The sequence below is a fragment of the Spermophilus citellus genome (genome assembly GCF_964194105.1).
Source record: "Spermophilus citellus genome assembly, chromosome: 1".
Taxonomy (NCBI): domain Eukaryota; kingdom Metazoa; phylum Chordata; class Mammalia; order Rodentia; family Sciuridae; genus Spermophilus; species Spermophilus citellus.
Window position 1 is genome coordinate 133148529 of NC_138182.1, and position 13183 is coordinate 133161711.

Genomic DNA, 13183 nt, shown 5'->3' on the forward strand with positions numbered 1-13183 from the left:
AAAGTGGTAGGAATAATAGGAGACCCAGAGTAGGCTGAATTTTTTTTTTATAGTTCATCTTTTTCAGTTTATTTATAGACAAGTCAACAAATTTTAAGTGGACAGCTCAATGAGTTTTTACTGAAGTGTACACCTTAAAACCACTATATAGATTAAGAACAAACTAGCAAACTATTTCCAGCTTCCATCCCCCTCTCCTGAAGGCTAAGAACTCTCCCAGTCAGTACAGGATAGTCCTAGTCTTGCATTAGAGTTACAAACAAACAAACAAATCACAGGGGATGTCACTCAGAGGTAGAACACTTGCCTAGCATGTGTGAGGCCCTGGGTTCATAGGTTGTAAATATTCTAAGATGAAAGTGCACTTAACACACCCACCCCATGCAGCATGAGAGCTTAGCAACACAGCACAAAAAGCATCAGCTGTTCACCTTCTGAGCAGCATCACAAGAGAGTGTGTATCTTGTATCCACAGTGAGGGAGAAGATCAAAATTTGAAGTATGGTTTCTATTGAATGCAAAATGCTTTTCACCATCTTAAAGTTAAAAAATTGCAAGTCAAACCATCATTAAATCAGGGACCATCTGTATCAGCACGATTCATTTTTTAAAAAAAATGAAGTTGTAGAGGGACATAATAACTTTCTTTTTATGTGGTGCTGAGGATCGAACCCAGGGCCTCACACAGGCCAGTCAAGCATCGTCTACCACTGAGCTAGGACCCCAGCCCCTCCACAAGATTCATTTTTAAGCTGAGTCCTGAAGCAAGACACAGAGCAATGCAAAGGACAGGGGGGAGGGTCCCCCTGGCAAAATGAGCCGCACATACAAGAGCCTTGACGCAGGGAAGAGCTTGGCGCATTGGAGGAAGTGACTGAAGGCCAGAGGATGGGGAGGTGACAAAGAGGAAGGAAAGTGGGAGTCTGGAAGCTCATACAGAAGAACTTAAGGCCACTGCATCTCATGCCACAGAGCTCAGCAGGATGGGAGAGCATGACATCAACACAGGGATAACTTTGAATCTGCTCAAAGCACCAGTCAAGTCACAGATTCTAGCACCTCATTAATAGTTACAAATCACACATCAGCCTGCTTCACAGTCAGTGAGATAGACCAGGCTCTCCGCACCCACCTGAGAGCCATGCTCCAGGATGGCAGGAATAAAATAAATCTCACCTCTGGCCCAGGTGTCTCCAGTGTGCGGGCATCTGGGGGCCTAAGAAGCCACAGTGCAAATAGCTAGTGCTGAGCAGGCCCCACAGATCCACAGCCCCCCAGCAGCTTGCTCTGACCTACCCCTTCTGGGACCGTCAGAGACAGGAAATGCTGCATGGGGTGGTCCCAGAAAGAGTGGCCTCTGACATAATTAAAGCAGTTTTATTTAACATAACTCCATTTTCACTGGGCCACAAATGATATAGATTGGGATGGGTCTGAGAAACCCAAGCAAGAGTTTAAGACCCAAACAGAGCAGTGTGTAGGTGGGGTCCTGTCCAGCACCCTGTAGGAAGGGCCAGCATGATTGAGTGACACCTTTGTTAGTAAATAGTCATTTTTCTTTTCCTTTATTTTTAATTTTTTTCTGAGTACCTATGGCCACTTCCTCTTCTGTCCTCAGGGATATAGGCATTTGTGGGCAGTTAACTTAACCCCTTGTCAGCTGAGTAATAGATCCAAGCTGAGCAAGGTGGGCAGGACCCAGAGCTCTGTGGTTGTGTCTCCTTGGCATCCTACTGAGGAGTGGTAGGGATCATGGGGTATACCCAGCACTCTGGGGAGAGGACAGAGGAGCAGAGACCTTACAGGTCCCGGGGCTGGGGTCTTGTCTTCTTGGATGTGGTCTGGGGCTGCTGGAGATGCTAGGCCTCTGACAGGAGGGGCAGAAGCAGGTGATGCAGATGAGGGGGTTCCTAGTAGCCACTGAGAGCAAAGTTGAGCTCTGGATTATCCCTTGATACCTCTGAGGTGGTTGCTACCTTGGAAAGCCACTTGGAACCCTCAGGCAGATGCTTCCTGATGGAGGCCCAAGTGAGGAAGGTGTTCCCAAGAGGTGGCCTTCCCAGATGCTCTGGGGATCCAGCCCCTCCTCCCAAATACCTCTGGCTATTTATTCTGGGCCTCAGCAGCCAGGGCCTATCTTTTGGCCTTCACAACTGTAGGCATGGAAGAGCCAAACTTGGTGCATCTTTGTGCAATAAAATCACTCTTGATCCAAAGGTATTTTCTCATTCAGGGCACACGTTGCAAAGCAAGCCATCCCCCTCTGGAGAAAGCTTGGAGACCGTGCAGATCTGATCACTATAATGCAAAGAGCACCAGACCCACAGTGCCTGACAGGCCTCCTGCGTCACCTGATGAGGAGGGTATGCACTTCCTCTGTTTAGAGCTTCCTGAGCTGATTTCCCCATCAGGACTATGCCTGGGGAGGGGGTTTGGACAGGCGAATGAAACACTCTCCTCATGCAGAAAATTTAAGACAATGCCACAAGACTCAGTAACCAATATTAATAATGCTTTAATACGATATATTAATAAATCAAAATTAATTCAAAAAAGCCATGATGAACAAAATATCAAAATTTTTAGGTGAGGGAGACCTAGTCCTACAAGGGCAGACTGGATCCCCGGATCATCCATCAACAGTGCCTTGAAGGCAGAACCTGTGGTTCTCTCTCCTGCTTGTCATTTACACTTGTGCCACTAGGGGGAGAAGGTCTACTACAAAAACTGTCACCCAGGCAGAGGCTGGAAGATCCGCTTCTGTGCCTTCTGCACAGACAGAAAGGGATGGAGCTTTAAGGCAGGGTCTTAGGCAGCCATGACCTTAAGAAAAAGAAAAGAAATAAGAAAACAAGAGGCACCCTTCTTCTCTAATTTTTTCACTTAAAGAGGTTTTTAGCCCTGTAAGTTGCAGGCAGCCTGGAACAGCATAGCAATATAGCATTGTCCAGGGGAAAAGAAGCCTGGGTTCCTATCCTGCTGTGTGTCTTCACTTATCATGTATGGCTTTGGCCATGTTATCAACCCTGGTGACCCCAGTTTACCTATCTATAAAATGAAGGGCTGGACCAAATGATCTCAGAATCCATTTTGACAATAAATATGTTTCTGACTATAAAGAAAGAGCTAAGATTCCTAAAACGTACATTAAAACTGCTGGGTGAATTCTGTCAGCATGTTCTGAAAGGTTGAACTCTCACGTTCGGCCCCCTCTTCTCCTAAACACTTTTAATAAAGTGCTGTTGTCAGGTTTCTTAAGCTAGAATATAAAGAATAGCTAACATTTATTGCATATTAGCCAGATGCTGTACTTTGCTACAGGGACTCTTCATTGCTCCAGACCCCTGTGAGCAGGTGCCAGGATCACCATCTTCAGTTTGCAGATGGAGAGATTCAGGGGGATGCCAAAGGTTATGTGGCTGGTAGGTGACACAGTCAGGACAGCAGCAGGCACATCTGGGTCCAGTAGTACGCTGTCAGCAGGTGGCCACCAGCAGGTCCTCCTGTGAGCTATGAGCCCACCCTAGAGGGCAGCCAGAGACATGGGAATTGCCCTGACTTTAAAGCAAAGAAAGAAAGAAGAGGGAACCGAAATATTTCCCTCCCCAAAGCAGGATCCATGGAACGTTTCATTTCAACTCATCATATGTCCCTCGGTACTTGCTGTGGGAAGCCTGGGTATGCATCAGTGGTCCCCAAGCCGGGTCAGATGAGGCACCACAACCACCCGAGGCATCCAGAGCAGAATCGGCCTCCTCTGGAGTCTCAGTTTCCTCAGTCTGGATTTTAATGAGTGCCCCTGTTGGATCCGCAGTTTGGCCAGCGTTGGTCTGGCTGCAGGGGAAATTCAAACAGGACCCACTTGGATTCGGCTCTACAGGGAAGTGGGATGCATGTACCCTTTTGTTCCTCTCCCCCTTCCCTGGTGTTGCATCTCCAGCTGTCCTGGGACCCACATGGATACAGAATGAAGCTCTCTGCAGATGAATCTGAAGGTCACAGGCCCAATTCCCCGCTCACATTGTCCAAGGGCAGGAGATGGTGGCTCACTTATTTTCAAGGGCTATGAAATCCTAGCCACTTCCTCTCACTGCTCCTGAGGCCTAGGCCTAAAATGGACAGAAAAGATCCAAAGATGGTTCTGGGCACACAGATTTTCTTTTTCACCCCCCCATCCCCACCCAGACTTTCTTCATCTACTTAATAATTTTGTCTCAGATTGGCCCTGATTTAAAAATAAAAAGGGAGAGTCCAACTCCCTCACTGGCATTTCTTCTTGCTGATGTCTTTGTAAAGTGTGGTGCCTACTCTGTCCCCAACCCACGTGGGTTTTTCCAGCTGAGGCTGACAGTAATCCTGGTGTGAAATGCCCATATTCCACTTGGCAGGCTCTTATCCCATGGAACACATTCAATGTATGAGCATAATTACATGGAGACTGAGGGCTCAGGGCGGAACTGCTGACTTGCACACTAATCCAACCCGCTTCACAGCTGCCCCATTCCGTGGCGGAGCAGGATGGGCAAACTGTTTTTTGACAAGCTCCCACTGCCCAATACTGAGTCCTGTTCCATTGTCATTCAGCCTGAACCTGTGCAAAGAAAGGTGTGTAGGGTCTTGAAGAGCCACCTGCCATAAGGAACAGAGAGAAGAATGGGAGTCCAGAGGGTGCCTGTCCACCTCTGCAGGGTGGTCCTGGGAGGAGGGCACTCATTGCTTTGAGGAGCTCTGGAGAGCAGAACAGAAAGAGCTGGAAGATTTTACCAACTTTGTTTATTCAAGTCATACCTTAAATCCCAGCTATCTGGGAGGCTGAGGCAGGACGGTGGCAAGTTCAAGGCCAACCTGGGTAACTTAGCCAGACCCTGTCTCCAAAAAAAAAAAAAAAAAAAAATAGAAATTTAAAAAAGCCTGGGAATGAGCTCAGTGGTAGAGAGAGTGCTTGCCTAGCATGTGTGAGGCCCTGGGTTCAATTCCAAAAGCTACCCAAAAAAGTTGTTTATTCAACAAATATCTATTGATCCTCTACTTTGTGCCAAGCACCAAGTTAGGTATTAGGGATAGGCAATGAGCAAAGTATAGATATGGTCTGTGTCCTCCTGGAACTTAGAGTCTAGCACAGATGACAAACATTGCATCAACGATCACACTAATAAATGAAGAATGTCAGCTGTGGCAATGGTGCCATGAGAATAGCAGGAGGACGGGCAATGACATCGGGGGAATTTACTGGGTGACAATAGAGCTGAGGGCTGAGGGGCAAGTTAGCCAGGGTAAGCTGGGTGGAGACGGTATTCAGAAGGGAGGCATCACATGCACAAGCCCTGTGGTGAGACAAAGTATGGCAGCTGGGGGGAATCAAAGATGCCCCTCTCCAGGATACGGGGGAGAGGGTGCAAGAAGACAAGGGGGTGGAGCCCCAACTTCAAAGGCCAACCGGTCAAATGACCCAGAGAATAATGGAAAATCACAGATTGATTTTAAGTGGGCAGGTGACATAAGCAGACAGGTTTTAAGAAGATCAGTCTTGCAGCTCCAAGAAGAACATTTCAACTTAACCTAAAGAAGAGCTTTCAAATGGAATGCTTGGCCCTGGAAAAGCAACAATAAAAGCTAACATTTATTGGGCTCTTACTAAGAATGAAGCATTGTGCCATGAGCTTTTTGTGGATAAATATATTTGACCTTATAATACAGGTGTTATTACTGTGATGCGTTACAGATGAGGAAATAGAGGCTCAGAAAGGTTCAGAAAGTTGACTGAGGTCACCCAGTCAGAGAAGTTGCAGAGCAGGACCTCAAGTTCAAGTTTCTCTGACCCCAGAGCTCCATCTGTAATGAATGCAGCACCCTGACTGCCAAGAGGCCACAAAGGCCATGTCCCCAGCCCTCACCCTGGATGCACGCATGATGGAATCACCGGGGTGAAGGGTTAAAAATTTCAATCCTGACCCCCAACCTTCCAAGAGATTCTGATGCAATTCGTCTGCAATGCAGCCTGAGCCCTGGAAACTTCTGGAAACTCCCCAGGTAGGTCTGTTGTGCAGCCAGGTGGAGACCAGCTGGCCAACTGCATGGGAAACACTTGGGAAAGCTTTTACTGCAGAGCCATCTCTCTGGCTGGACTCAGTGACCTCAAAGTCCCTTTCAGCTCAGATATTCTGTGATTTTATGATTCACCAGTTCTGCTGCCAGAAGCCTTCCCCACAAGGCGACTGGGTTTCTGGAACTGACAGATGGAGGTCAAGGGACCTTCGTAATGCCATGCTGGCTCTAGGGGCTGGGCAGGGAGAGCTGAGTCCTCAAGGCTGCATCTCTGAGTCCCTGCCAGCACCTTCCCTCTGGCCCAGGCCCAGCCTGCAGACAAACCGAGAGAAGAAATGAAATCTGCAGATCCAGAGTGGCACTGCCACAGCTGGGTGCTGCTGGCTGTTGGCTGGAGAACAACCCACTCCTTTAAGAACATCTGGAGCTATGAAAGGTAGACGACCCCTCCCAAAGCCCAGCCTGCCCCCAGCTCAGGGCTGGGACCATGCCTAAGGGCTGCACAGCCAAAGCCCAAGAGAACATCATTCACATGCCCCTTCTGGCCCCTGGGATGCCTGGGGGTTCTGCTGCTTGGGGTCATGTTGTGACATGTGACCTTTTCTTCTTCCTCTCTCCAGCTACACTTGTCTGTTGCTTTAACATGCCAAACTCATGACCCTTCCAGGTCTTTGCACCCAGTGGTCCCTGAGCCTGGAATACTCTTCCGCAGCAATTTGTTTGATCACTCTCCCTCTTCCTCCTGAAATCTCAGCTCAGGCCCTGTGAGGAAGGGTCTTTGTTATTACACAGTCTGGAAGGGAACCTGGCCCTCAGTAGGGAAGCACCTTCTTGCTGACCACCTGGGTAGCTTGCATGCCAGAGAACACAGATGAGCTAGATGGTGAAGAATGAGCTAGAACTTGGGCATCAGGTGGGCTGGGTTTAAATCCTGCCTCCACGTGCCTCAACTATGTGACATTAGGCAACTGACTCAATCTCTCAATTTTATAGTTTTCCAATCTGTAAAATGGAAGTCAAATAATATCCACCAGCTGAGATTGCCGAGAGATAGCAAGCGTAAGGTCAATGGTACATTGTAAAGGATGGGTTAAGTTCATTACTAACATGAAGCGGGCGCTGCTTTGAAAATCAATACATGTCTTATTCCTGGTTCTGCCATTACTAATCACAGTAGCTAAAATTCATAGTTGTTACTACAATCTCCTCGTCACATGAGCCTCACTTACAATCCTTCTGAGGGGAGTTTCCATCCTTGTTTCTTAGAGGAGGAAACTAGGAGGATGAAGCAGTCAGCTCTGGAGCACCCTACTGGGCCAGGGCAATTGGGCCTAAAACCCAGGACTGACCTCCAGGCAGCTGTGGCCCAGAAAAGCTCTGAGGAAAGGGCCTCAAAGGCTCTGCCCATGCTCCCTGCTTCTAGGACCTTTCTCCCTAGTATCTGGAGCGAGGCCTTATTTGCCCCCAGGGAGACCAACCCCATGTGAAGCACCCCACTACTGCCCTCCAAGACTCAACTCACAATGTTCACCTCACCCTCTTGGCGCAGGAGGTTGGAAGGAGATGGGGCAGCAGAGAGTACAGAGTCGTACCTCACATCACAGGCTGCTTTCTGTCTTTTCAGGCCCTTCGGGAGTCATTGTCTCATTTATAGACTCACAGAATCTGACAAGTCTCATGCTGACCTCTGAGGACCACCTCATAATATAAGTAAATGTGGGTGATGAGGAAATTATGAGACTTCAATTGGTTTTCACTCAAACCTACTAGTAGGGGTGAGAGGTTTCACTTTAGCTTAGGCCTAAGTGACAGGCCTACTCCAGAATCCCGGTGATTCCACTGCACCTTTGATTTTCAGGATAATGAAGCAAGACTAGCAGAGAAGTACCCTCAGCCCATCTTACAGATGAGGAAACAGAGGCACAGAGACAGATCAATCTGTCTGAGGTCACATTGTACCTCAGGGACAGAGACCAAAAGCCTACACCCTCAGCCCTTCCAACCATTGTGCCACAGTGCCCTGCTTCAGGGAGGAGCAGAGAGAAGGCAGGTGTGTCATAAGCAATACCAGTTGATATGGGTTCTGAGAGGTAAGGCTGTCTCCAGAACTGAGTTCTCAGCAGCTCATAATGAATACACCAGATAAGTCCATTCCCGTCCCATTGTTACTCTTGACCTCTGGGAGTCTCAATTTCCTCATTTATTAATGAGGATGGTAATGGTCCTTACTTCAAAGGCTCATTGTGAGAATTAGATTAAATTAAAAGCCCCAAACTGCATGATCCCTGGTTGGTAAGCAAAAAAAAAAAAAAAAAAAAAAGAATAGCTGCTGTTTTAATTTTAATTGACATTGTTATAAACTGTAATTGCCATATTTGGAAAACAAATAATCAAAAAGCCCCCTCCAGCCACAGGCCTCCTCTTTAGCTTCCTTGGCTCCCAGCTGGAGAAATTAACCAAGGAAATCTTTCCTCTGGGTCTTTCCTTTTTTCTTCCTCTAATCCAGCTTGTCCTAGCTCTAAGAATCTATTGTTAAGTTTTCGGGAATTTTATGAACTGGTTGTTAAAGGCAGCCATTATTGCTGGGGGCAGTGGCACACACCTTTAATCTCAGCAACCCAGGAGGCTGAGGCAGGAGGATCACAAGTTGGAGACCAGCCTGTACAATTAAGTGAGATGCTATCTCAAAAATAATGAACAAAAAGGGCTGGAGATTTAGCTCAGTGGTAAAAGGGCCCCTGGGTTCAATCCTTAGTACCACACACACAAAAGACAGTCATTTAAAAAAATTAAATTATATAAACTGTTGGGAGGCAATTCTCCATGGGTCTATTGTTGTGTTTCAGCAGGTTTCATGAGTGGAGGCTTTGATTGTTTTTGTTCTGGGTTATCTTCAAACTTTCTGCATACTATTTTTCTCCAGTAAATAAGTTAAATTTGCTTATTGTCTAGAATGATAAAAATAATATGTACCTCTATAGTATTAAAAAAAATCAAATTTTCTTTATAAAAGATTCAGCCACCTACGCTCAGGATTCTTCTCCTATTTCTCTCGTGTTCTTCCAGTGCATGTGCAGTACCAGCTGGCTCACTTTAAATCACCCTATGGTCATGAGCATTTGAAGGACCAGTGCAAGATCATTCTGATTGCCCTGAATAACAGAGACCTTTGTCTCTGACCCAGGAATCTTGTGTCTTCTGCCAGCATCCATGAAACTGTGATGAGCTCATTTGTCAGTTTCAAAGTAAGATAAACTCAGAAGCTTCAAAGTTCTTGAAATGAACTTAAAGTTTACTAAACTATATCAAAAGCAAAGGGGAAACTTGTAACTCCTACTACATTTTACTATTATTTATACATTTGAGGTTGTCTACACCTATTTTAAAGTATAGCAATATTGCATAATGTTGTGCATTTGCACGTCTGTGTTCAGAGGCATCATGTTGGTAGCTTTCTTTTTTTTTGAGAGTGAGAGAGAGAATTTTTTAATATTTATTTTTTAGTTATCGGCGGACACAGCATCTTTGTTTGTATGTGGTGCTGAGGATCAAACCCAGGCCGCATGCATGCCAGGCGAGTGCGCTACCGCTTGAGCCACATCCCCAGCCCTCATGTTGGTAGCTTGAAATCAGCTTGTAGGTTGTATTCACAGGAATGGAATTGCATCTCCACCCCCTCTCCGCCCCCGCCCCCCCCCCAAAAAAAAAAAGTGGGTTGTTAAACATTTACCATCACAGTCTAAATCCCATGAATGGTTCCGGTTATCAGACTCTGATGTTCCTAAAAAGTTTGTTAAAATTCAAGTTCCAAATTGGATATCCACAGGCCAAAAAATAAGAAGATAAAAAAATTTTAACTTCACCTCACACCTTTATACAAAAATTAGCTCAAGGTAGATCACAGATGCAGATGTAAAACATTAAACTACAGGATAAGGACTAGGAATGTAGCTCAGTGGTACGGTACTTGCCTACCATGTATAAAGCTCTGGGTTTGATCCCCAGTACCTCCCCCCACACACACACACAATAAATATGTGTGTGTGTGTGTGTGTGTGTGTGTGTGTGTGTGTGTGTATTGAACTATATTAAACTATTGAACTTTGAATTAAAAAGAACCAGGCATGGAAGTGCAAGCCAACTACTCTGGGGTTGAAGACAGGAGGATAGAGTGAGCTCACAAGTTTGAGACCAGCCTGGGCAACATAGTGAGACCCTGTCTTTAAAAAAGAAAAAAGAGAGAGAGGGAGAGGAGAAAATCTTCAAGACCTAGTTTAGCAAAACCCTTCTAGATTTGACACCAAAGCATGACATATTCAAGGAAAAAACTGATGAATTGGACTTCATCAAAGTTTAAAACTTTTACTCTATGAAAGTCCCTGTTAAAAGCATGAGAAGACTCTCAATCTCATCCTGTGGAGGAGTCCTTCCAAGTGGGAGAAAATATCTCTCAAAGGACTGGTATCTAGAATACATAAAAAAATTTCAAAAGCTAATAATAAAAAGCAAACCCTCCAGTTATACCATGGGCAAAAGATATTAAGAACCATTTCACTGAAGAAGACATACAGATGGAAAATATCTTATGAAAAATAAGTATAGAAAAATTTGTTCAAGATCATTAGACATGAGCAAAATGCAAATCAGAACCTCTACATCACTATACACCTATGACAATCACTAAAGGAAATAACAGTGACAATAATGAATACTGGCAAGGATTCAGGGAAAGTGGACCATTTGTGCATTGAGGGTGGATATAAAATGATACAGCATCTCTGGAAGACAGTTTAGCAGTTTCTTTTTTAAAAAAAAAAAAAAGAAAAGAAATAAAAGAAAGAAGGAAAACCCTAAAAACCTAAACACGCAACCAACAACTATATTATATTCTTTGATATTTATTCCAGAGAAATGAAGGCTTGCAATTACGCCAAAATCTGTACATAATTTTTTACAGCAGCTTTACTCATAATAGCGCCAAAGTAGCAAGGGTCCAGATATCCTTCAATGAATGAATTGTTGAACAAACCGGTACGTCATACCAGGAAATACTACTCAGCAATAAAAAGGTACAGGCTATTGATACACGGAACAGCCTAGATGAAGAACTAGAGAAAATAGTCATCCCTTTTGGCCCAGAGTTCCAACTTAAAGAAGGAAAATGTTAAATACATAACGACTAGATTTGAAATAAAGACTTACTGAATACCTGTGGGTGCCAGGATCAGTTCTGAGCACAGAGGATAAAACAGTGAACACAATATCGAAAGATTCCTTGTATGCTAACAGAGAAGCAATAATCCAGGTAAACACATGGAATAGTATATATTAGATGTCATAAGTGGATGGAAGTGAGAAAATAGGATCTGTTTGGGGTGGGTTATAGCCTTCAGGGCTGATCAGAGAAGATGTTACTGCAAAGAAGACATTTGAACAAAGATTTTTTAGAAGATGAGATATGCATAGGGTTGGCGATGAGGGGACCTTTTCAGACAGAGGGACCACCAAATGCAAAATCCTGAGACAGGAGGATGCCTGGTGTGTGGAAGGAACAGCCACTGTGGTTGGAGTTGCTGGTTGGAGAAGTAATGGTGGGCAGATCATATATGGCATTGCAGACTGTTGACCGACACTGGGCTCTGGAATGTTTTGAACAATGGTTTTAAATAAATGACTTTCATGTAAACAGGAAATAAATGAGAGTTCCAGATCCCCCATGTAAAGATGCTGTTTGGGTGGTCCAGAGTAGTATGACCTTGTTCTGAAGTAGGCTTCACAATGATTAACCAAAAAGGGGTTGGGGTAGGAAACACTGAGGGAAATGCATATCCCTTAACCCAGTCACACTGAATGAGAGATAAGAAATCATCCCACAATTGGGTAGGGATGCTGTCCCTTTCCTTTCTTCTGTTGTGCTCTGATAAAATGGAAGTCTTAGCAGCACAGCTGACTGCACATGGGACAGCTTCAGCCTATATCTCTGACTCGCTCCTCACCTCTCCTAACAGCACCCAAGGTCCAGACACTTCCCTAAAGGCTTTACATTTCAACACATGTATCCTCACAACATTTTAAAATCAACAGCATGTAAAAGAAAAGACTTCCATTTCAGAATTTTCCACTAAAAGACAAGCCCTATCTGAGATTAGTTTTTCCTTTTTTTGGGCAGTGTTATAGATTGAACCCAGGACCTTGTGGATGCTTGGCAGACACTCCAGCTCCAAATGGATTAATTTTAAGACACATTCTTAAGAGCAGAAATGTCAAAAACTGAATGACAGAATTGAGGAAGTTTGGAGATTTCACATCCATTTCACAGACAATAAACTTGGGCTCCTACAGTTAGAAGCAAACAGAGAGAGACTTGAACCCTCAGCCATTTATTCCACCCCCAGCTCCTACATTTTAGTAACCAGCAAATCCATCCATCTGGGGGGCTCAGCTCAAAAACATGGAGCTCATTCCCGCCACCACCATGTTGTCACCAAGGGTTTCCCTTAGTCCTAAATGAGCGGGACCTTGAATTGGCAGATGGAGCCTCCGTCTATGACTCCCATCTGTTAATTTCTTGCTCCAAGCACCCACTCCTGAGTTTTGCTGATCTGCTTAATTCCTTAAAATAGATGTGACTCTGACATTCCACGTATTAACACCTCTGTTTGTGTGAACTTAAAATGTTTTCCTTAGCCAAGTCTTCGAATAATATTGAAGCTTGAGGAACATGGGCCATGGCCTTGGGTACCTGGAACACATTGATAAAGTTGATCCATTTGGTTGTGTGTTTCCAATTAGCCGGTCACAGCTTGCTACTTGGCAGATACGGGTAACAGACGAAAAAGCACTTTTGGTGTCAGCACTAATATATAACTGAAAGCAAATCGATAAAGATTTGTAAAATGCGGCATGCATCTCTGAGAAAACCACAATATTATCCAGTAGAAATATTTGGAAGAGGAAGTAAATCTTTTTGAATTTAAATTGAAGAACATGTTTAGATGTGTTGCTTGAATGTTACTAGTAAATTCTTGAGTTGAAAAGCAATGATGGCTTTTCATTCTGGTGGTGGCAAAGGCCAAATTATATCTTTTATTTATTTATGCCTAAAATACACGTACATTTCTTAAGTATTATCCTTGTC